Below are 23850 nucleotides of genomic sequence, written 5' to 3' on the forward strand. Positions count from 1 at the left end.
CTGGAATTGACTGTGAGTGGATCTGGGAGGTACTGGGATAGGATCTGGGAGAGACTGAGAGGGGCTGGAAGGGACGGGGAGGAACGGAAGGGACTGGGATCGGATCTGGGAGAGACTGAGAGGGGCTGGAAGGGACGGGGAGGAACGGAAGGGACTGGGCGGGGATCTGGGCGGGACGGAGAGGGATAGGGACGGGGCTGGGATCGACTGGGCCGGACCGGGTGGGATCTGTGTGGGCCTGGGAGCAGAGGAGAGCATGGGAGCCATCCTGTGAGCACTGTGCGTTGTCCTGGAGCACTGGGAGGTACTGGGATCATACCTGGAGGCGCTGGGAGCTGAGCTGGGAGCGCTGGGAGCCGCCACGGAGCCCCCTGCGGCCGTTTTGTCTCCCTCCCCCCTCCCTCCCGGCGCCGTGAGGGGAAAGAGCGGGAAAGCCAGGCCGTGCTCTGATTGGCCAGCGGCGTTTGGGCGGGAAGCGCTCAGCCTCTGCGCTCTGGCAGGCTCTGGGGGGTCTCACTCTGGGTTTCGGTGTCCCCTTTGGCTCGGCCCCCCCAGCCACGGCTCCAGGGGTCTGGGGGTATCGAAAGGGCTTTTGGGGGCATCTAAAGGCGTCAGGGGTGAGCTGGAGGGGGTCTGCGGGTATCTAAAGGAGGCCTGTGGCCATGTAGAGGGGTCAGGGACCCTCGCAAAGGGGTCCGTGGGCACCTAGAGTGGGTCTGGCGAGATGCAAAGGTGGAGGCTGTGCTTGCTGTGCAAGGCTGCTTGTGTGTGTGTGCTTAGGTGTGGTTTGCTCTGGGGTGCAGTCAGTGTGTGCTGCTGTCCAGCCGAAGCACTGCAGAGCTGCTGCTTCTCCTTGCAGCACACGCTCAGAGGACAGGTCCCTGGATTGCAGTGCTGCTCCAATGGCCTGTGGTGGCTGCAGGCAGCCGCGGCCTGGGGAGCCCAAGACTCAGCGTGTGGAAGGGTTGGGAGCAGCCCTGGGTGCCTGCAAGGATTCGGGAGGTCAGCTGAGCAGGTGAGATGGATCTGAGACACCTTTCAGAGCAGCTGCTGTGAGTATCTGGAGTCTTCCTGCAGCGTTGGTGCAGTTAAAGTAGAGAAAGCAGCTCTGGAAGGTTTGTGCTGCATCTTCCATCCAGCTGCGTTCTGCAGCCCCTGGGAAGGTGTTGGTTGGTAGAGCGCATCTGTGGGAGGTGTGAAGGGAGCTGGGGGTCTGTCTGCCTGCACAGGGAGAGCTCAGCTGTCTCTGCTCGTCACAGTGCTAGAGAGCAGCTTTCAGAGCTCCGCAGCGTGCTGGAGCTGCTGCAGGAGGATCAAATGGTGTCTGCCTCCCAGACACAGGGAGAGCAGCGTGGAGCCTCCTCCTGTCTGCTTCGTCCATGTGGCAGCTGTCCTGGCACTTGTCATGCCAGTGGAGTAACTGAGCCATGCCGAGAGAGGGGAGGAAATGCAAAGCAGTGGCCCTGAGACAAATCTCACTCTTCCCACAGGCCCGAGCAGGTCTGAAACTCTGCCACGGAGAGGCACTGGCACCGCAGCAGTCCCTGCATTTCAGCAGCTGCCCATCGGAGCTAAGCACAGCCTCGGCTCAGAGGTGAGGGCATGGCTGTGAGAGTGCAGCTGTCACCAGCACCTGCTCCTCTCCGTGCTCCAGTGGGGCCAAACGTTTCAGATCCACCGCTCCTTTGGGGACTGCAGCACTGAGGACTAATTTGAGGGTGGGTTTGTGTTGGGTTGGTTGGTTTGGCTTTGGTTGTTTTTTTCCCAGGTGCCAAAGCATCTGGGCCGTCTCTGATCTCACTGATCCCTTTTCTGTCATAAATGAAGCTTTACCAAAAAAGTTACAGTCGTGTCACTTCCAGCCTGATCTGCATGGCTTGAGCAGCCACTGCCAAAGAGCAAAGCCTTTGTCAGGGCTCTCGGAGCAGCTCGTTTGTTGTGTGTGTGAAAAAGGCAACCAAGTGTCAGGGGTTGTCTTTCCCATCTTCTGGTGGGGTGCTCTGACGTGCTTTATTTCTGTCTGGCTGTCGCTGGTACGTGTCCCTGGCAGCTCAGGAGCATGTCTGCTGGGCAGTGCTGGGGGCCAGGCGTCCCTCCTGTGTGTGCATGGCCCACATGCCAGCACCCTGCAGTCAGAGCTGACTGTGTGCACTGGAGGTGGAGTGTTGGAGTGGGATCAGCTCAGAGGTCTGCAAGGTCAGTGCATGGCAGTGGAAAATGAAATGCTTTGGCAGTGTTTTTACTGGGGGCATAGGAGCGTGCCCTCACCTTCACAGTGTGAGTAACTGAGCTTTGTCCTTGGTTGTTTCACTCTTGGCAGGTTTGCACTTTGCTTTCCACTCCACTGGCCAAGCCAGCCAGATGTGCAGCAGCAGCAGGATGGGCACGAGGGCCCCAGCTGCTGCGGTGAATCCGTCAGCACGGACGCTGGTGCCGCTGCAGCCTGGCCCTGCAGCCTGGCAGGGTGATCTCCTTTGGCTCGGCTCCTGTGGGCTCCAGGTAGGGTTTGTCTGTGTCTGCCAGGAGGGAAGGGTTGAAAAGGAGATTGCTCAGTCCGAGCTCTGACCTAGTAGCTGAAGATTCTGTCCAATGCAGATGCTGACAGAGCAGCTGGATGAGCAGAAAGCCTCTCGTGCAAACGGCTGTGGAGTGCTTCTCTCTGTTCCCTGCTGCTGGGAGGTGTTCTCTTCACTTCTCTTTTCTCTCCTCCCCTCTCCTCTTTTCTCTCCTCCCCTCTCCTCTTTTCTCTCCTCCCTTCTACCTTCTCTTCTTGTCTCTTTTCTCTCTCCTCTCCTTCTCTGCTCTTCTCCCCTCTCCTCCCCGCAGGTTAATGATTTCCCTGAGCCAGTTCATAGCAGAGCTGCATGTGGTCATGGGTGGCACAAAAAGCACCCAGGCTTGCAGAGGTGGTGAGCTGACTCTGTGAAGGCTAAGCTGGCTTATGTCATAGTGAAGCGGTTGCCAAAGTGCAGTGAAAAGCTCCTGCTTGCAAACATGGCAGTCAGGGGCTGATTCTGTAGAGAATTGTGTGTGTTCTGTGAGTTACACAGCCGCAGTGAGCGAAACAGGAGCAGTAGAGGAATGCACTTAGATGTACACAGTTGCCACTAAAGCAATCCCACTGCTACTTATGGCCATATATGGAGCCATAGGTGCAAAGAGCGGTTTGGCTTGGAAGGGACCTTAAAGTTCAGCCACTTTAACTCCCTGCCTTGGGGGAGGAGATCTTTCACCAGCCCCGGTTGCTACAGGGCTCATCCAAGGTGGTATTCAACACCTCCAGGGAGGTTGTGGGGAAGTAGCTAAGATCCATGATCCGATGCACAGAGGGAAGCTCAGCAAGTAAATAATTCAGCCCTTTTGTTCTTTTCAGGCTGTCTGTGACTGTAAGAGAACTTGTGCTACAGGCTGGGGCCAGAGTGGCTGAGAGCAGCCAGGAAGAGAGGGCCCTGGGGGTACTGGGGTGCTGCAGATGAGGCGGCAGTGTGCCCCAGTAGGCAGTAGAGCCAATGGCATCCTGGGCTGGCTCAGGAGCAGTGTGGGCAGCAGGACAAGGGAGGTTCTTCTGCCCCTGTGCTCAGCACTGCTCAGGCCACACCTTGAGTGCTGTGCCCAGTTGTGGGCCACTCAATTGCAGAGAGATGTTGAGGTGCTGGACCTTTATGTCTGGTTTGCTGTGTAGAAAATATGAAAGCTTCCAAGAATCCTCCTCAGAAGTGCCTCAGTTTTCCTCTGTGCAGGGCAAAGGGCCAGAATCATCTCAACACTCACTCAGATAGAATGTGTAGGGCAAATGAGAGCAGGCAGCATTTGCAATCGTTTGTTGGAGTAAGGGAGGCAGAGGCACTGGGCTAACATTTGCAACCCTTTTTCTTAAGTCAGTCCAGGAGAAGCCCCAAGCACACAGCCAAAGCAATTCCTTCTCCCCAGAATAACTCAGGAAGGATGTGCATGCCAATAAGAGCTTAGCCCAGACGTCTGCATGGTGAGCTCTGCATCTTGCCCGGGGCTTTCCTCTGCTTATAAAAGTTGTAGGCACGTGGTAGAGAAAGAGAAGAGTGACTGAATTAGGCCAAGGTAAGAACACATAAAGCTGTAAGTTACAAAGGACTCCCTAGGAACTGTTCTACTTAAACCTCCTCACACAGCCAGGCCTTGAACACCCTCAGGGAGGTTGTGGAGGACAGAGGCACAGAGTGATCAAAGATGACGTTGTGTGCTTCTGGCCTCCACAGCCTCCCCGGGCAGCCTGTGTCAGTGCCTCACTTCCCTCCCTGGAAAGAACGTCTTCCCGAGCTTAGAGCAGCTGCAGCCCAGCCCCATGTGCTCAGGAGGCATTTTGTGTTGTCTCTTACCTTTTCTTTAGGACAATCACCACATCCATCGCACCCTGAAAGGAGAAACCCCTGACAAGAACTCAGCTTTGGCAATAAAGTTGCTTTTTACCTACTGCAGGTGGTGGTGTGGTTATGGTCTGATCTTCTATTGACAGGAAAGCAAAGGAGGCAAGGCAACGCAAAGGGGGGGGGGGCAGGGCGAGGCAAAGGGGAGCAGGGCGGGGCAGGGCAAGGCAAAGCAGGGGCAGGGCAAGGCGTAAATCCTATTTTTCCTTACTTAGTGCCTTTCTCATGCAGTGCCACGTGTGTGTGGAACTTAGGGAAGGAAGGAAGGAAGGGGATTCTCCCTTTCTACTTTACTAGGTGTGCTGGTGATGTTCAGGCGAGTGCTTGTGCAAGGGGTGCGATCTTCCCACTTAGCCTATCCCCTCATTCCGAGTGCTGCCTAAGTCACTGGAACCTTTCTTTCTGCCTTAAGGGCACTTTGGGGCAGACGCTACACCTAAGTGTACGCCGCTACCGACCCCCCCTCACCCGATCTCGCGGCAGGAAGGTTCTCTTTGGGGCTGTACAGTGGCTGTCCCGCATCATAGGGGGGCTCAGCTTTCTGGAAGTTTCCTCTCTCTTCTCCTACAAGAAGCAGGCGAAAAGTGTAAGTAAGGACGCGGGTAGGACTCACTGCAGGAGTTGTCGCCCAGCCGGCAGGTGCAGTGCGTTCATCCTCCCCGGGGTGCGGTCTCTGCTCCCAGCCCGGCTCCTGCGGGGGTAAGAGTTAGTGCACCGTAGCCCCCTGTAGAAAACAGAAGCACTTCCAGTTTCTAACCAATTACTTCTGTCAGGTCCAGTTCCAGTTTCCCAGAGCCCCACACGTAGTCAGTAGCAGCAATCCCAGTTTCTGGGGCGCCTTTCTCTCTTCCCCAGCTTTTGTCCAAGGGAAGGGAATTAGACGTAGAGGTAAGAGGCAGAGGTAAGACTCACCCAAATGCATCTCCCTTCCCTCGAGCAGGTAAACTCGAGCGGCAGCGAGAAGGCTTTCAGGGTAGGGGAGCTGCAGAGAAAGCACAGGGAGAGGGTGAAAAGGCAGATACCTGCGAGCGGAGCCTAGGCTAAGGTCCCGTCTGCCCCCGGGGGCCCGGGGCGCGTAGCGAGCCGTAGAGCAGCGGGCGCGGGAGGGCGATGGAGGCAGGGAGGGCGAAAGGGAAGCGAGGAGGAGGCTCCTCTGCTTTTACAGGGGGTACAGAGGCAGCGGGATTGGGCTGAGCCCCTGCGCCTGGGGAGGGGGGGCAGGAGGCGGGGCCAGGGTGCTGGCCACGCCCCGGGGAGGGGCAGCTGTGCCAGCTCGGGCGGTAGGAGCCTCCCCCTCGTTAGCTGCTTACACTTTGCACCTGCTGCTTGTAGCGGAGCAGGCGGAGCGCCCCTAGGGCAGTCAGGGGGAACGGGGGAGGAAGGGACCCATCCCCTGGGGCGCACTCGGTCCCGGGGCGTAGGTTAAGTGGGAAGGTCGGACCCTTAGCGCGGCACTCGCCTGAACATCAAAGTAAAGTAGGACGGGAGGGTCCTTCCCCTTCCTTCCTTAGGTTCCGAAGACACGATCCTGTTAAAGAACGGTACTAAGTAACGTAGGACCTTCCTTCCTTCCGATGGGAAGCAAGGCACGGGAAGTGAAGGCAAAGAAAGTAAGGCAAGGCGAAAGAAAGACAGACAGAGAAGGGGTAGAGAAGTAAGCCAAGGATAGAGAAGGGAAGGGGAGTAAAGCAAGGAAAGAGAAGGAGAAGTAAGACAAAGAAAGAGAAGGGAAGGTAGGCAAGGAAACAGAAGAAAAGGGGAGTAAGCAAAGGAAACAAAAGGGAAGTAAGCAAAGAAAACAGGAACGAAGGAGAGTCAGAGGAGGCAGCCTGGCCGAGAGCAGCTCAGAGAGAAGTATGACTTTTCTCCTGCCCCCTGCAGCCCGGTCTGACCTGCCCCAGCTCCCGGCGGGCTCTCTTTAACCCGGAGCCCAGCCACTCGCAGGTGGGCAGGTTAGATTTAAGGGGAGGGTGTGGGCTCCGGTACCCAGGTAGGCTAATCAGAGCCTCCCTGTGTGGGTGGTCACTCTGCCCGTTTTCCTCCCATCACTAAGGAGTTTTTCTGCCTCACAGTAATATCTATCTGCAGGCTAAGTAACTATAGTATTTACACCCTGAGTTGAATGTGAGGCTCTTAATGTCTTCACACTTCTTTCTCCTGTATGTTCACCACAGGAAGAAAGCATTTAACAAGCACTGCAGTATTTCATGGAATCAGAGAATCAGGCAGGTTGGAAAAGAGCTCCAAGCTCAGCCAGCCCAACCTAGCACCCAGCCCTAGCCAAGCAACCAGACCATGGCACTAAGTGCCCCATCCAGGCTTTGCTTCAACACCTCCAGGCACAGAGACTCCACAACCTCCCTGGGCAGCCCATTCCAATGCAAATCACTCTCTCTGCCAGGAGAGAAGGGGGCTGTGTCCCCTTCTTCTGGTGCTGGCTGCCTGGCAGAAGAGCCCAACCCCAACCCTGGCTACAGCCTCCCTGTAGGCAGCTGCAGACAGCAATGAGGTCTGCCCTGAGCCTCCTCTGCTGCAGGCTGCACCCCCCCAGCTCCTTCAGCCTCTCCTCACAGGGCTGTGCTCCAGGCCCCTCCCCAGCAGGGGCTCTGGGCACCTTCCAGCACCTCAACATCTCTCTGCAATGGAGGAGCCCAGAACTGGACACAGCACTCCAGGGGTGGCCTGAGCAGTGCTGAGCCCAGGGGCAGAAGAACCTCCCTTGTCCTGCTGCCCACACTGCTCCTGAGCCAGCCCAGGATGCCATTGGCTCTGCTGCCCACCTGGGCACTGCTGCCTCCTCTTCTAATTTAAATACTTACTGTGAGAAATAGAAAGTAAAATACTATTTTTTTCTATAGTGGATATTAATCTAAGTTAAATTTAAGCTAAGTTTCATCTTAAATTCCTATTCTGAGAAACACAAGAAGAAAAGTATAGAGAAAACATTATTATTTGAATCTAATTTAAACACCCATTGTGAAAAATAGAAAGTAATATCCAAGATAGAAAAAATAGCATTTTAATCTGTCTTACATTCCTATTCTGAGAAACAAACAGAGGAGTACAGAGGAGCCATTAATATTGGAATGTATCTTGAACACCTATTGTGAGAAACAGAAAATGATACCCAGTATAGGAAAAAAAATAGTATTTTAATCTAAGTTAAATTCAATCTTAAATTCCTATTCTGAGAAACAAACAAAAAGAGTATAGACAAACCATTAATAATTGAATGTATCTTAAATACCTGTTGTGAGAAACAGAAAATTATATCCAGTATAGGAAAAAAATAGTATTTTAGTCTAAATTAAATTTAATCTTAAATCCCTATTCTAAGAAACAAACAAAAAGAGTATGAAGAAACCATTAATATTGGAATGTATCTTAAATACCTATTGTGAGAAACAGAAAATAATATCTAGTATAGAAAAAAAAATATTTAAATCCATCTGAAGCTACTATTCTGAGAGAGAGAAAAATAATATCAAGTGTAGAAAAAGCATTAATAGTTTAACCTATTTTAAATATCTATTGTGAGAAATAAAAGTTGATATCCAGTATAGAAAAGAAATAATCTATCTTAAATATCTATTGTGAGAAACAGACAATAACATTCAGTATAGAAAAAAAATATTTTAGTCTATCTGAAGTTCTTATTCTGAGGAATAAAAATAATATCAAGTATAGAAAAAAATCTATCTTAAATTAATATTTTGAGAGACAAAAATCAAGTATAGAAGAAAATGTAATGTAATCTAATGCTATGTTATAGTATAGGTATAGTATAGTATAGTATGGTCTAGATGACTGGCAAGGGCTGGGTGCTAGGTTGGACTGGATGTGCTTGGAGGTCTCTTCCAACCTGGATGATTCTATGATTCTATGATTATGCCACTGGAATGGGCTGCCCAGGGAGGTGGTGGAGTCTCTGTCCCTGGAGGTGTTGAAGCAAAGCCTGGCTGGGGCACTTAGTGCCATGGTCTGGTTGGTTGGGCAGGGCTGGGTGCTAGGTTGGGCTGGATGAGCTTGGAGCTCTCTTCCAGCCTGGTTGATTCTATGATTTCAGTTTTCCAATGACAAAATAGGAACCTAATCTCTATCTGGTTAAAAAAGTAGTTATCTGGCTCTGGTTGCACACACTCCAAAGGTCTTAACTATGGCAGATACTACCTATTTGGCAAGACACTTGAAACTCATTTTAGTTGGGTCTGATCACTTGGGTCATCAGGGTTATATTTGCACACTGCTATGCACAAGCTCTGTGCTACCAAAGAAATGAGCTTTGTTCTGAGCCCTCCACTATTTAGAACCATAGAATGGTTTAGGTTCAAAGGGACACCAAGGATCATCCAGTTCCAACATCCTGACATAGGTAAGGACACCTCCCACTAGAACAGGTCGCTTAAGGCCTCATCCAACCTGGCCTTGAACACCTCCAGGGTGGTTGTGGATGGCACAAGCACAGAATGTGTCGTTCTCTAGTCCATTGCCTTGTGAACTGAGGATCCCAGCAATGCACTCGCATGTAGCATCACTGGAGCAGAGAAGAGGGGAGCCATAACCTAGACCCTTGTTAATAGGTAACCCAGGATCAGTTAGTAAGGGATTCAGTAAAGGATCTTATGCTCAAACAGAGGGTATGGTCACATCCACAGGCAAGGACAAATGTGAGGCTTCTTAGGTGAGTGTGTGGCTTGCTTTTTTTGTTGCCAGGCTGTGTGGAGTGGCTTTAGAATGGATTTAAGTAAGCGGAATTAAAGAGCAGAACACTTCAGCTTCTCCCAAACGTCTGTTAATTCAGCTGAAAGCAACCTTCCAACTGAAAGCTGAACTTGTGGCAGGCCTGATAGGCCAAAATAGGCTTATACATGCACTGGCTTGCCCAGGCATGGTTTTCTGCTCTCCCTCCTTCTGCTGTGGGGAGAAGCAACCATGCGAAAGAGGACAAAGGACCTAGAGCCACTGACTCCAAGGACTCTGGGCTGCCCAGACTTCTTTACACCCTGTGCTAAACAAGATACACACACTTAGCTTGGGCCTGCCTCGTGCAAGGCCTAGGCTGCTCCCAGGTTCAGGTAAAGCAAGCCTATGGCTTCCCTTAATCTGGCCAAGCTTGGCCAGCTGCCATTCAGACTGGCTCCTCTGCCTCCACAGGCCCATTTGTCTTGGCTATACTGAACTCATTCAGACACTGCTTGAACATCTCCAGAGAGGGAGACTCCACAGCCTCCCTGGGCAGGCTGTTCAAGTGCTCTGTCACCCTCACAGGGGATAAATTCTTCCTAAGGTTCACATGGACCCTCCTATGCCCCAGCTTCCACCCATTGCCCCTTGTCCTGGTCCTACTCAGGAGAGGAGCCCAGCCAAGGCTTGCACACACTTGCCTAAGTATAGGCTGCACAGTTCTGCATCATAACTGCTTGGGTTTGGTTATCAGAGAAGTTATGTAGAGAGCCTACTTGTGCACATTTCCTGAGAGGGCAAAATGCAGCCAGGACAAGGTGTGCAGCAAAGGCTCCAGCAGAGGAACAGCTGTGTCCTCCTCAGAGGGCTGAGGGAGTGAGTCCAGAGGAGGCCACAAAGATGCTCAGAGGGCTGCAGCAGCTCTGCTATGGGGACAGGCTACAAGAGTCAGGGCTCTTCAGTCTGGAGGAGGATTCAAGGAGACCTTAAAGTGGCCTTCCAGTATCTGAAGGGGGCCTACAATAAGGCTGGGGAGGGACTATTGACAAGGTCTTGTAACGACAGGAGGAGGGGTAATGGGTTTGAACTGGCAGAGGGGAGATTTAGACTGGGTGTTAGGAGGAAGCTGTTTGCAGTGAGGGTGGTGAGACACTGACACAGGTTGCCCAGAAAGGTTGGGACTGCCTCCTCCCTGAAGGTGTTTAAGGCCAGGTTGGATGAGGTCTTGAGCAACCTGCTCTAGTGGGGGGTTGCAAATGGATGATCCTTGAGGTCCCTGCCAACCTAGACCATTCTATGATTCTGTGATCTATGGCAGCAGTTACTTTGTCACTGCTGGAGATGGACACATCCAGTGCTGGCGTCTGCATGACAGCAAAACCTCCAAGTCCTAACTCGTAGTGAGCTAAAACGATCTGAAGGATGCATTGCCTGGTGTGCTGGAAGCATGGAAACAACAGCTCCTGCTGTACAGAAGAACACCTTTCACAGGTGACCTCAGGTTCCACCAGAACAAGGACTCCACTCAGGGGTCACACAGCAGCTTTCCACACTCCCTCGGTGTTGCTGTGCTGTGAGATGTGTGTTTGGCACTGGCTGCCTCAGCACTTGCACTGCAAGTGATCAGCAGTTACAGGTGGATGCAGAGGGAATCTCAGGCTACAGACAGTTGTTCACACACCAGCTTCTAGCAGCATTCCCAAATTCAGGCAATTTGTAGCTTTAGTCTCTACCCTTTAAAATGAGAACCAAGCAATAAACTGTTGTGTTGTTTGTTTGTACCAGGGCCAAGTGACATCAATGGGTAACTTGGGGGGTGAGTGCCAGGGTCCAGGGGATTGGACAGGGCTGGGTGATAGGTTGGAGTGGATGAGCTTAGAGGTCTTTGTTTTTGCCTGGCACTTTATTAACACACAGCTAAAGCAACGTCTGCCTTCAGCAGCCTGCAATTTCACTTCTCTGGTCTAGGCATTCAGTGTCCAAGAAACAAGGAGCTGATGGTGTGCAGCCTGGAGAAGAGGATACTCAGGGGTGACCTATTCCAGAGATGAGCCTTCCACCGACCCCCCTGGACAACCTGTTCCAGTGTCTCACCACCCTCATGCTGAAGAGCTTCTTCCTAACATCCAATCTACATCTCCCCTCCTCTAGTTTGGATCCATTCCCCCTAAACCTAGCACTAATCAACCCTTTCCAGCTTTCTCCTAGACCCCCTTGAGAAACTGCAAGGCCACAATAAGTTTCTTTAGAGCCTTCTCTTCTCCAGACTGAACAGCTGAACAGTTTTCTTGTCAAGTGAGTGGAACACTTCTGTGCTCAGACGTTTTGGTAAAGAAAGCAAGATCAGACCTAACACTAAGAAGTCTTTACCCACAACCTGCAGTGTCAGCCAAGTGCAATCTTAGAGGGAAACTTCAGAGAGACATTACCCATCCAGGACTCTCCCACTGTGATAAGCAGTTAGAAATATTACTGGGAGATAAAAGAGGTCTTCTTCACTATGAAACCTGCTTGGATTGTCCATGTTACAAAACTTACATAGAAATACTGATATTGAGGGATGAGTTTTTCTTCTCTTGCACGAGCTCTGTTAACTTAGGAGAGTTTCACATCTGGACCTGATATAGTGTGAGGTGTCCCTGCCTGTGGCAGGGGGATTGGAGCTGGATGATCCTCGAGCCCTGACAATTGTATGAACCATAGAATGAAGGAGGTTGGAAGAGACTTCCAAGCTCATCCGGCCCAACCTAGCATCAGGAGATGCCTCTCACTCAGGTTGCTTTCTGCCTGAGTGCTGCCAGCATTTCTTAACCTGAGGCTTCCCTCTGCTTTGGAGATGTGACCAGAAGGAGCTGCAGGCTAAGCTGAAGGCTTTCACAGGCGGAAAAGGCCAGGAAGGGAGGATTAAACCCAGGGCTCAACAGAGCTGCAGCCCAAGCCATTGGTGTGCATTGAAAGCCTGTGGCTGCCTCTCTGCTCTGACACTGCTGAGCCTGTTAGGCAGTGCAGGCAGAGGGTCTGTAGTTAGGGTCACGACCAGCAGGTAAGGAGGGAACAAACAGACGTAGGCATCACTTTGTGCTTTCAGCTGAGGCACATTTTGGGAGCAGCTTTGTCATTTGTTTGTGTTCATCAACACTTGCCTTGAGCCCAGCTCACCTGGCCAGAAACTTGGCATTCATTACAGCTCATTTCAACAATCCAAGACGAAAGCTGCAAGGATTTTTTAGACCAATGAATCTCTCTTATTGTTCTTCCTGAAAAGCAAGGATCTTCCTTTAATTAATGAATACCTTTGGGGCCACAGAGGAAAGGGTCTGCGTGAAAAATCAGGTGCTTGGAGAACATTGGAAGCGAAAATGCTTCCACAGGGAAGCAGTTTGTAACTGGTCACTGTGTTGGAGTAGCCTCATAAAGCTGTTAAGGCTTTTCAAGTCATCCAATTCATCTGCATGGTTGTTGTCCTAGTGCTTGGCTTGGGCAATTGAACTGCAGTTAAGAGAAGTCTCATTTCATTTGGTGTTTGTTTCTCTGGCTCGAAGGACAGTGCTGCTGGTGCCTTAGCCCTCAACTCTCAGCTTTGATACTAAAAGGATCTGACTGAAACCTGCAGCTGCAGTGTGGGAAGGTCGTTGGGCAGCCTGTTGTGTCTGTGCTTGTGAACCATCTGCCCCTCTGCTTTGGGGAGACCTCAGCCTGGACTGCTGTGGCCAGCTCTGGGGCACCCCCAACACAAGGGAGACAGGGACCTGCTGGAGGGTTTCCAGAGCAGGCCACAAGCATGAGCAGAGGATGGGAGAAGCTCTGCTGTGAAGGCAGCCTGAGAGAGCTGTGGCTGCTCAGCCTGGAGAGAAGGCTCCAGGGAGACCTTAGAGCTGCGTTTCAACAGCTGAAGGAGAGCTGAGAGCAGGCTGAGGGACTCCTTCCTGGAGAGCCCCTTCAGACGGTGCAAGGCAGCTCTGAGCTGCACCCAGAGCCTCCTTGCAGCAGAACAATAAAAGCTCCTGCTGGGGCGGGGCACAGCCTGTGCGGGTGTCCGGCAGGGTCCTGGCAGCGCTGCCTGCCCCCGGGCAGCTTAACGCAGCTCCAACATAGGCTCTCCTCCAGCCAGCCCTGCAAAACACAAACCTCCTGTTAGAGCGAGCAGACAAACCGCTGCTGCCTCCCCCGGGCGGGCCCTGATGCTTTCCTCCTCCTCTCCACTCTACGTTACCGCTTCTGCTGCGTTGCCAGTTCCATTACCAGCTCCAGCTGGTGCTCCTGCTCCACGTTCACATCCATCGCAGAACCCAGAGCAAAACTTTGGAGGATCCTGGTCCGTTACCAGCTCCAGTTAGTGCTCCTGCTCCATCTTTGCCTCCATCGCAGAACCCAGAGCAAAACCCTCGAGGATCCAACCTCCTAGAGAAACCTCAGCCTCAGTAACAACACAGACTTAGCACCCGTGAGCTAAGGGGGATGCTGCAGTGGGTCAGTAGCCCAGCCCTAAGGTGGCCCTAGCTAGCCAGGGGGCCAGCCAGGCCCCCCGGCCTTTGAAACCCTCCACCACGCACCCGGTGCTCACCCGTGCGCACTCACCTGGGATGCCAGGCGGAGGATCCCTTGGCCCGCAATGGGCCCAGCTTGGGGCTGGGCTCCTCCTGCACTGCTTATAAAGGGCACTGAGCAGGGAGGGCAAAGTGGCCACAGCTGGGGTGGGAGGAGACTTCAATTGGCCTCAGGTGCTGCAGGGGTGGGAGGAGTGAAAATCAAACAAACGCCACCAAATCCAACCAAGGAGAGCTTTGGCTAAAAGCCAGATGGGAAATCAAACAAATCAAACCCCAAAGCCTCATGGAGAGAGCATCCCACCAGACTGGCACATGGGAGATGTTTTCCAGCTAGGGTGGGACATGGGAGATCTCCTTAGAATCATGGAATCAAGCAGGTTGGAAGAGAGCTCCAAGCTCATCCAGTCCAACCTAGCACCCAGCCCTGCCCAACCAACCAGACCATGGCACTAAGGGCCCCAGCCAGGCTTGGCTGCAACACCTCCAGCCACAGCCACTCCACCACCTCCCTGAGCAGCCCATTCCAATGCCAATCACTCTCTCTGACAACAACTTCCTCCTAACATCCAGCCCAGACCTGCCCTGGCACAGCTTGAGGCTGTGTCCCCTTGCTCTAGTCCTGGAGGAGAAAAGGCTTCACTCTTCAAAGGGTGATTTTCCAGGCAGCCAGTTCTAAAATCAGTCCCAGTTCTGCCCGGTGCCCTTTCCTCAGAGTCCCACAGAACCTCTGGAACGGGTTCTCCAGCTTGATCTTTCCTTTGCATCTGCAGACTGAATGCCCAAGTGCTGTGTTGGCATAGGGTAGGGAAAGGCAAAAAGGGGGGGGAGGGGAAAGCAGCCCCCATGTGAGTGCTTGTACAATGGGCACTGCCCAGGAGCAGTGATGGAGCAGTGGTGTGAAACGCAGCTCCACATCTGGCAGATGTCATCGTGCCAGAGACATCCCCATCATCTTCCTCTCTACATCCTTCCTTTTCCACCCCACGTGCACCATGTTGCCCCTTTCCCCTCCCCTAACCCCACAGCAGCTGGGCTCTGTTGGAGTCTCCTCCCAGCCCAGCTGGGGCCACTTTGCCAGCCCTGCCCACTCCCCTTTTTAAGCTGCCCCAGGAGGGGGCTGATCCTCTTTGCAGTGGTAGGTTGGCTGTGTCCTTTGTGGGGTGGTGTTTTGGCTGTGTGCCTTGTGGGGTGGTTTTGCTTTTCTTTAAGCCACTCTTCCCCTTTCCTCTGCTTGGGATTTCTCTTCCTCCTTGGTATGCTGTGCTTAAAGCTGTGCTTGCAGCTTTGCTGTTCCCCCATGACATAGGTTTGCTTTTCTGCTTCCTGCCCTCCTCCTCTCTTGTTTTTTCAGGCTCTTGCATCCCTGTGGCCTGGTGCTGACTGTAACCTCCTGCTCTGGTGCAGAAGGTGCTGAAGCCACTGAATTATCTTATATCTGAGTACTTTAAATGTCCAGCAGGACAAGGGAGGTTCTTGTGCTCCTGTGCTCAGCACTGCTCAGGCACCCTCTGAGTGCTGTGTCCAGTTCTGGGCTCCTCAACTCAACAGAGCTGTTGAGGTGCTGGAAGGTGCCCAGAGCAGGGCAGCAAGGCTGGGGAGGGGCCTGGAGCAGAGCCCTGTGAGAAGAGGCTGAGGGAGCTGGGGGGGTGCAGCCTGCAGCAGAAGAGGCTCAGGGCAGAGCTCATTGCTGCCTGCAGGGAGGTCCTAAAAGCGGCCCCAGTGTGTCAGTGGCCTGTGTGCGCAGCCTCAAGCTGCCCTGGCTGAGCTTGTGGCAGTGCAGCCATTTCCCCAGGCCTCCAGAGGCTTCCTTTGCTTTTCAGGCTCCTTTTTTTCACAGCCAAAATGATTTGCAGCTCCACTTGGAGCTGCAACAGCTGCTCTGTGGCAATTGGATTTAGCCACCCAAGAGGAGCCTGCAGTGAGTGCAGGTAGGGTGAGTGCAGGTAGGATGAGTGCCCCCGGAGCTGAGGACATGCTCCCTGGCTTGGAGCTGCTCCTCTGTGGAGTCCTTGCACCTGCTTGGGGCCAGCATCTCCCTTCCTCTTGGTGCAGCCTGGCATCAACACTTGGAGTAACTGCGGCATCATTGTGCCTCCTGTGCCCTTTGCTCTCTGGCTTCTGGTGTGGCTCTTGTTATTGCGGGGGGAAGAGAGGAGGGGAGGGGAGGGGACATGGTGGGGGAAAGAGAGGAGGGGAAGGAGGGGAGGGGAAAGAGAGGAGGGGAGGGGACATGGGGAGGGCACATAGGGAGGGGAAAGAGAGGAGGGGAGGGGAAGGGACATAGGGAGGGGAAGGAAGGGAGGGGGGGACACGGGGCGGGGGGAAGAGAGGAGGGGGTGGGACACGGTGGGGTTGGAAAAAAGGCTGAGAGGCCTGGGGCTGTTCAGTCTGGAGAAGAGAAGGCTGAGAAGGCATCTCATTAACGTCTATACATTTCCGAGGGGCAGGTGTCAGCAGGAAGGTGCCAGCTGCTGTTTGGTGGTGCCCAGCAATAGGACAAGTAACCACAGGTAGAAGCTGTGCCACCTCAACACAAGGAGAGATTTCTTGTCTGCGAGGGTGACAGAGGACTGGGACAGACTGAGCAAAACATTGCTCAGAACACAAAAGAACCTCTGAAGCGATGGCAAAAAGCTCAAGGAAAAGAGGTTGGATTTCCATGATTCTGTCCCTTAAAACATGTCAGACTAACAGCAGAGTGAAAAATGTGAAATTCATGCAGGTGGAACAGTTAGAACTGTGGCAGACATGATTGGCTGTTTTAATCAAGAAGTTCATTTGGTTTAAGCCTAGTTCTAAATAGTGACAATAGATACACTAGGCACAGCATAGCAACAAGCTTACATCAAAGCATTTCTAAAGCCTCTGCAACTAAGTCCTTCTTGACTGACAAGAGCATCACCTCACTGAATAAGCAATAAACTCTAGCATTACAGCAGCCTTGGCCTCATAGATGACTCTCTTGCTTCGTTGCAGAAGTCCATCACCAGCCTGTGCCTGCAATGTCAAATGGAACCATGTCAAAACTGCTGACACTTTGCAGTTATGATCCCAACAGTTCATTCTTCAGACCTCCCAACCCTTAAGTCCCTTAAGAAGGAAGTGAAAAGCAATTGCTCTTGCATTTCATGCTGCCCAGACGCTCCCAGCTCCTCCAGTAAGGCTAAGCATTCCAACAGGCTCATGCCAAACTCTCCCACAGCTGTTTGAGACCATCACAGCAAACTAACAGCAAGTTGCTGCTCTACTCTCAGACCACAGAGGCTGCCTAGGGAGTCGCCGTCCCTGCAGCTGCTCAAGAAAAGCCTGGATGAGGCACTCAGTGCCATGGCCTAGCTGACTGGAGAGGGCTGGGGGCTAGGTTGGGCTGGATGAGCTTGGATGTCTCTTCCAACCTGGCTGATTCCACGATTCTAAGTGTACAAATACCCCAGCTGTGTGCTTTGAACCTTGTCAATAAGCTTTCTGCAGAGACTGAATGATAAGAAACAGGTTGGTTGTAGTTATTAACAACCTTTGCCTGGATACCAACATTAATATTGGTTATTAATTGTGCATCACTCATAACGCACCCATTCCATGGCTCTTGGAGTTCCCACAGTGAGAACAGCAAAGGATGGCACACCCCAAGCACTCCTTACCACGTATTCACTGCCAGCACCCAGCACGGGAAGACAGCCAGGACAGGAAGATAAATCACACGGCGTAACAATCGGAGCCACCGCAGCTAAGGGGGGAAAAACCAAACACCAACCAATATATCTCAAGCCACAACAAAGACTTACTTCAGCAGCACCATCCAAGATATCCTCCATGAACTTAACCATGTCCTCTGTCTTCTCAAGGTGTCTGTCTGGCAGCAAACACTGCTGGTTGGAGGCATTCAAGGCGACGGTAGTACGGATGGTCAGCTCGCTGGCAATGGAAAGCAGATGGGTTACAGGTTTGAAGAGCCACAGTGTAGAACACTGCAAAGCAAAGAATTCCTACAGCATGTCAGAGGGCGCTCAGTAAGCTTCTCCCTGTGTGTGTTCCCTTAAAGGCAAGAGGGGAAGGGGGAAGAGAATGGTACATAAAGGCTTCTCAGCAGTATTTTGTCCCTTCACATCCGTGCAGGCAACGCGATGGAAGCTTACTGCATTTCACACCCCCACAGGTAGCTCATGACTTCCCCAGCAGCAAGAGATCACAGACAGGAACCTTGCACATGAAACGTACTACTAAGGTAACACAGGAAGTCTTTCAGCATGCAAAGGCAAAAGCACAACCCAAAACATTCCACATGGCCACAGTCCAGCTGAAGAACGAAAAACTGCTGGAACCAGTTCAGAGCAGGACCACGAGGATGAGCCAAGGGCTGGAGCACTTCTAAGAGGATAGGCTGAGGGAGCTGGGGCTGCTCAGCCTGAAGGGGACAAGACTCCAGGGAGACTTTAAAGCTACCTCCCAGTACCTGAAGGGAACCTGCAGCAGGAAGGCTGCAGAGGGACTTTTTCCATAAGGGTGTCTAAAGACAGGGCAAGGGGAATGGTTTGAAGCTGAGGGAGAGCAGGGCTGCTCAGAGTGGATCTGAGGAAGAAGTTCTTCAGCATGAGAGTACTTTGGCTTGCAGAGACAGAAACACTGTAATGCCTGTTCATGAATTTACAGCCAAGTTCACAAGCGTGCTTCTGTCAGCAATTACTGCTTCTATGCCCACCAATCACACAGTAGTGTGTCCTTTGTGAAGAAACAGCATCTGAGGCCAGCTGCACCAAGTATTCAGCGACAAAACAAAGCAAATCAACAAAACAAATCTCCTACTTACCCAGCCCAAAAAGCAAACACTTCTCTGCCAGAGAAACAGGCAGAAACATCTCAGCAGACAGACAGAAGAGCTTGCACCGAAGAAGCAGGTGAAGAAGGTCTCCTTTTTGGCACCTATAAAGCACCAGATCAATCACATCACTTGAACTTCAAATGAGAGACAGCTGCTTTTAGATTCACTGCACTCAGGTGTTCATCTAGAGACAGCCCACAGAAATCCAGAACTTGTGCTCCCTGAGTCCCCCTGAAGCTCCTAGAATCTTCCAGAGCACAAGCACAGGATTTTGTGCATGCTTTGATCACCCAGAGAAAACTTACAGAGCTGACGTGTTCAACTCTGGTTTTTCCCTTCCTTCACTCCAAAGGCCAGAGAAGAAGTAGTCAACTGCAAATGCCAAGCAACTTAACTCCCGAATGATGCATTTGAAGACAATGACCATTAAGGGCAAATGTCAAGCATCTTGTTAACCTACTCCAATGTGCCTTGTCTGTACTGAGTGCAGCCAGCATCCTTCATGCACTTCATGCTGCTTCTCTGAGGGAGCTCAGTTGTATGCCTCTCTTAAAAAAAGCATCAAGAATGAAATGGGACTCTCCTGAAATCAGAAGCACAGGCAATGCATAACCATTCTTTACAGCCCCAGTTACAAACTGGGCAGGCTGCAGAGGTGCGCCCAGGCCAACCTCATGGCATTCATCAAGGCCAAGTGCAAGGTCCTGCACCTGGGTGGGCACAATCCCAAGCACAACTCCAGGCTGGATGGGGAACGGCTGAGAGCAGCCCTGAGGAACAGGCCCTGGGGGTCTGGGCTGATGCAAAGCTCAAGAGGAGCCTGCAGTGTGAGTGCAGCCCAGACAGCAACCCTGTGCTGGGCTCCAGCAAGAGCAGTGTGGGCAGCAGGGCAAGGGAGGGGATTCTGCCCCTTGCCTCTGCTCTCCTCACACCCCATCTGCAGTCCTGGGGGCAGTTCTGGAGCCCTCAGCACAAGAAGGACATGGAAGTGTTTGAGCCAGTGCAGAGGAGGCCACCAAGATGCTGAGAGGGCTGCAGCAGCTCTGCTCTGAGCACAGAGTCTGATCAGTGACCTCACTGCTGGCTGCAGCTACCTGGAGGGAGGCAAAGTCCTACAGCTGTGCTGCTCAGGGACATGCTTTAGGGGTGACCTGGCAGTGCTGCCTTAAGGGCTGCCCTGGATGATTTGGAAGCTCTTCTCCAACAGCAACCACTCCATGCTTCTACTCCTCAGAACCGGTGCACCTGACTGCCAGAAGGAGCACAAACTCCACACAAAGCTTTACCTGACCCAGCCTCTTTGGCCACCTGCGTCTCGTGGGGGATGTTCCTCAGCATCTGCTCCTCCCGCATGAGCTGGTGCTGGGCTGAACCCTCCTGCTGCCTGGGGAACGGCCATGCTGCTCCTGCTGCTCCTTCAGCTCATGCCATGCTTGCTGGAGAGAGCTGCAGAACCCAACGGCAGCACAGATTGACACGGAGGGGCTCTGGCAGCAGCAGCTTGAGTGCAGGCAAATCCATCCCTGCAGCTGAGCACAGACATTGCTTTGGCCCAGAGCCGCTCGCAGTGGCGCCTGGAGGACCTCGGAGGCCTAGAGCGGCTTTGACCAGCGAGAGGAGCGGCCCAGAGCGTCGCCTGCCAGCCGGAAGTGACGGCACGGAGGCAAGATGGCGGCGCGGAGCGAGCTGCTGCGGCTGTACCCAGCCCCGGGGGGGGTCTTAGGCGGAGTTGGGGGGTCCCGGGAGGGGTCCGAGAGGGCTCGGGGGGGGGGCGGGGGAAGGGGCTGGGGGGTTTTGGAGAGTCCCAGAGGGGCTTCGGGGGGGCCCCAGGGGGGTTTGAGGAGTCCCCGGGGGGGGATGAGGTGGCTGGGGGGGGCGAGCAGTGGGGGGAGGGTCTGGGGATGAGTCAGTGGTTGCCAGGGGCGCTTGGGGGGGTCGCAGGGGGATTCTGGGGGGGGGTCCGAAGTGGCTGAAGGGGGTAGGGGGAGGGTCTGGGGGTGTTGTAGGCGGCCCCGGGGTTGGGGGGGTTTGGGGGCGCCTTGGGAAGGGTCCGAGGTGGCTGGGGGGAGGGGGCAGTGGAGCCGAGGGAGGGTCTGGGGGTGTCATGGGGGTCCCCAGGTGAGGTTTTGACAGGGGTCAGAGGTGGCTGGGGGGGAGGGGAAGGGTCTGTGGGTGCCGTAGAGAGTCCCAGGAGTGCCTGGGGGGGACTGGGAGCAGTGGGAGGGGACTGGGGGGACGCTGGGGGGTGCTGGGGTCCCTCCCCCGAAGCTCCTTGACCTGCCCTGCCAGGGAGGTGCTGCTGCCGCTGCCTGCTGGCCTGGCACAGGTGGCACTGAGGGCGCTGGGCCCAGGCCTGCAGCCCCCAGCCCGGCCCGGGGGGAGGCCTCAGCAGCGCCCCCAGGCCAGGCTGCAGTGCTGCGGGGACAAGCTGAGGGCCTGAGTGGGCACTGGGGGGCGCTGGGCGGGGAGGGGCTGGGGGATTAGTGGGGGCATACAAGGAGGTGAGTGGGGGTCTCCGGGAGGCCAGTGGGTGGGTCTGCGGGTCCCTGGGTGGTCCCTAGGAGGGTCTGGGGGTCCCTGGGTGGGTCTGAGGGTCCCTGAGAGGTTCCTAGGAGGGTCTGGGGGTCCCTGGGAGGTCCCGGAGAGGGTCTGGGGGTCCCTGGGAGCGTCTGGGGGTCCCTGAGCCCTCCCCCCGCAGGCTCTGGGTCTCCTGGGGGGCTGGAGGCCTGCGGGGGGAGGTCTCCTCCTTCCTGGAGCTGCTGGGGCTGTGCTGGAGACCATCGAGCGCTTCGGAGGGGCGGGGCAAGGGCAGGCCCCGCCCACGGCAGAGGACGCACCAATCAGCTGCTGACCCTCCCCATCCTAACCAGTTCCCCCCCCCCAATAAAGCACCAAACTCTGCCAGGTGGACCCTGCCTTCATTTATGCAAATGAGGGGGCGGGGCCCAGGGGTGACCATGCCCACAGCCCCCACAGGATCCACCAATCAGCTGCTGACCCTCCTGGTAACCCCTCCCCAACCCCCAACACATCTCCAAGGTACTCAAAGGCAGAGCCTGATATTGAAATGTATGCAAATGAGGGAAGCAGAACAAGCGGCAAACCACGCCCACCACAATCCACCAATCAGCAGCCACCTCCTGAACTCCTCCTCCAAAGGAAGCTCCAAATCTGTCACCATTTCATTGGTTGCTGTGGGGCGGGGCCAAGGGGGCGGGGCCAGGCACAGCATGGGGGAGAGGGCGTGGCTATGGATGGGTGGGGAATAGACACAGCATGGGGAGAGGGCGTGGCTATGGATGGGTGGGGACTAGACACAGCATGGGGAGAGGGCGTGGCTATGGATGGGTGGGGACTAGACACAGCATGGGGAGAGGGCGTGGCTATGGATGGGTGGGGACTAGACACAGCATGGGGAGAGGGCGTGGCTATGGAGGGGCGGGGACTAGGCATTGCGCTGAGGGGGCGTGGCTAAGGAAAAGGGGCGGGGACCAGACACAGAACAGGGAAGGGGGCGTGGCTCAAAAAGAAAGGGGCGGGGACTAGACAGCAAGGGGACAGGGGGTGTGGCTATGCAAAGAAAGAGGCAGCAACCAGAGCCAGGCAAGAAAGGCCAGGGAGGGGGCGTGGCTCCGCAGCCCGGGGGGCGTGGCTCCACCAGCCCACTCCTCCCGCAGCAGCAGACCCCTGCAGAGCCCTAGAGACATCTCCAGACGCCTACAGACAATTTCAGACCTTGCCAAGGGGTCTGCAGACCCTTATAGACCCCTGCAAACTCTTCACACCCCTAAGACCTCTACACACAGCCACAGCCTCCTCTGCAGAGCCCTGCAGCCCCCTCCACACCTTGAATGCATTCCTGCAGACACTTAACAGATGCCTGACAGAGCTCCACAGACCCCTGCAGACCTTTACAAGATGCCTGCAGACACCCGCGGGCCCAGAACAGAAACCTCCACACACCTGCTGAATGCTACAGACACTTGCACACCCCTCCAGCCTCCTAGAGACCTCTAGGGACCCCTCCCGACCTTTCCATAGAGCCCTGCAGACACCTACAGACCTCTACAGACACCTCGAGACCTTTGCAAGGCACCTCAAGACCTTCACAGCCTTTTGAGACACCTACAGCACCACAGACACCTCTACAGACCCCGAACCACCTCCACAGACACCCAGAGAGCTCCACAGACTTCCAGAGAGTCCTCCAGGCCCCTAAGGGTACCTACAGATGCCTCCAGACCCCCGCACACGTGCAGACAGCGCCGCAAAGGCTACTTACGGCAGCTGCGCTAAAACGCGTCTCAGATGCGGCGCCGCTGCCGAGCAACTCACCTGCCCAAACTCCTCTGCTGCGAGAGACAAAGAACGCAGCTCTGCCGGGGAACGCGGGAGGCTTCCCTCTGGCCCGAAACGCCCTGCCCGCCTGCCTGCCTGCCGCTCTGTGCTCGCCGCCATTCCGCTGCAGCCTGCTCAGCGCCACTGCCGCTCCCTGCGGCTCCGCCCGCGCTGCTCCGCCCCGCTCCCACTGCCGCATGCGTCCGACTGCGGAGCCCTAGCGGCCCGCCCCCCGGGCGCCGGCCCGCCCCCCGCCTGCCGCTTTTAACTCCTCACTCCAATACTTACAAATCCAAACCAGTTCTCAGCTCTCCTTCCCACCTCTCGCATTCCTCTCCTCTCCTCCCCTCCCCTCAGCTTTCAACTGGGGCTGTTGAGGCTGCAGAAGAGAAGGCAGAGCTTCGAGCTACGCTGCAGTGTCTGAAAGGGACCTGCAGCAAAGCTGGAGGACTGTCTAAAAGGGCCTGTGCTGATATTCTGTGCATTTAAAAGGATTGCAGTGAAGCTGCTCCAAGAAAAACTTTAGAGACTGAAGAAATCAAAAACCAAACTGCCAGATTCCCTCACACAACTTTCTACATGACCTCAGCAAACCCCTTTCACTTCACATCGCTTCTGACACCCACTCTGGGAGCTGGACACTCCTTCTCTCCCTGAAGCCGGGAGAAAGATCTGGTGAATGTGGCAGCACGTGGCAGAGGTTCAAGACTTAAGCAGACACCTGATTGCTATCACAGCTCAGAAACGACTGAGACACATGCCCTCCTCCCAAACCTAGCAGTTAGGAAGTGCTACAGCTGCACCAGATCACACTGGGATCTGCTTCTTGCACAGGATGCAGCAGATTCTGGTCCATAGCTCAGAGAGGATTGCTTAGCTACTGCTGTTTATAAACACGAACCAAAAACAACCACAAAAACAAAGGCTCAGAGCTGGAAACAGTTCTCAGCAGTGCAGCAAAATCCCTTTCTTTTATTCCATAGAGAGGTGCTGCAGTGACCTCAGGGGTTTTTAAGTCAAAAGCTGCTTGCTGGAATCACAGAATCAGTCAGGGTCA

At 54.2% G+C, this 23850-nt stretch overlaps 2 long non-coding RNA genes across 2 annotated transcripts; both read left to right on the plus strand.

The window, feature by feature from the left end:
- Positions 1–263: 263 nt before the first annotated feature.
- On the plus strand, positions 264–2702 carry LOC135173850 (uncharacterized). Its single transcript, XR_010301454.1, has 5 exons — positions 264–279; positions 860–1015; positions 1491–1594; positions 2321–2499; positions 2596–2702. It is a non-coding gene; the product is annotated as an uncharacterized LOC135173850 (long non-coding RNA).
- Positions 2703–19980: 17278 nt separating this feature from the next.
- On the plus strand, positions 19981–21359 carry LOC135173851 (uncharacterized). Its single transcript, XR_010301455.1, has 2 exons — positions 19981–20152; positions 20745–21359. It is a non-coding gene; the product is annotated as an uncharacterized LOC135173851 (long non-coding RNA).
- Positions 21360–23850: the final 2491 nt, after the last annotated feature.

The sequence above is a fragment of the Pogoniulus pusillus genome, unplaced genomic scaffold, assembly GCF_015220805.1.
Source record: "Pogoniulus pusillus isolate bPogPus1 unplaced genomic scaffold, bPogPus1.pri scaffold_100_arrow_ctg1, whole genome shotgun sequence".
In the NCBI taxonomy this organism is placed as follows: domain Eukaryota; kingdom Metazoa; phylum Chordata; class Aves; order Piciformes; family Lybiidae; genus Pogoniulus; species Pogoniulus pusillus.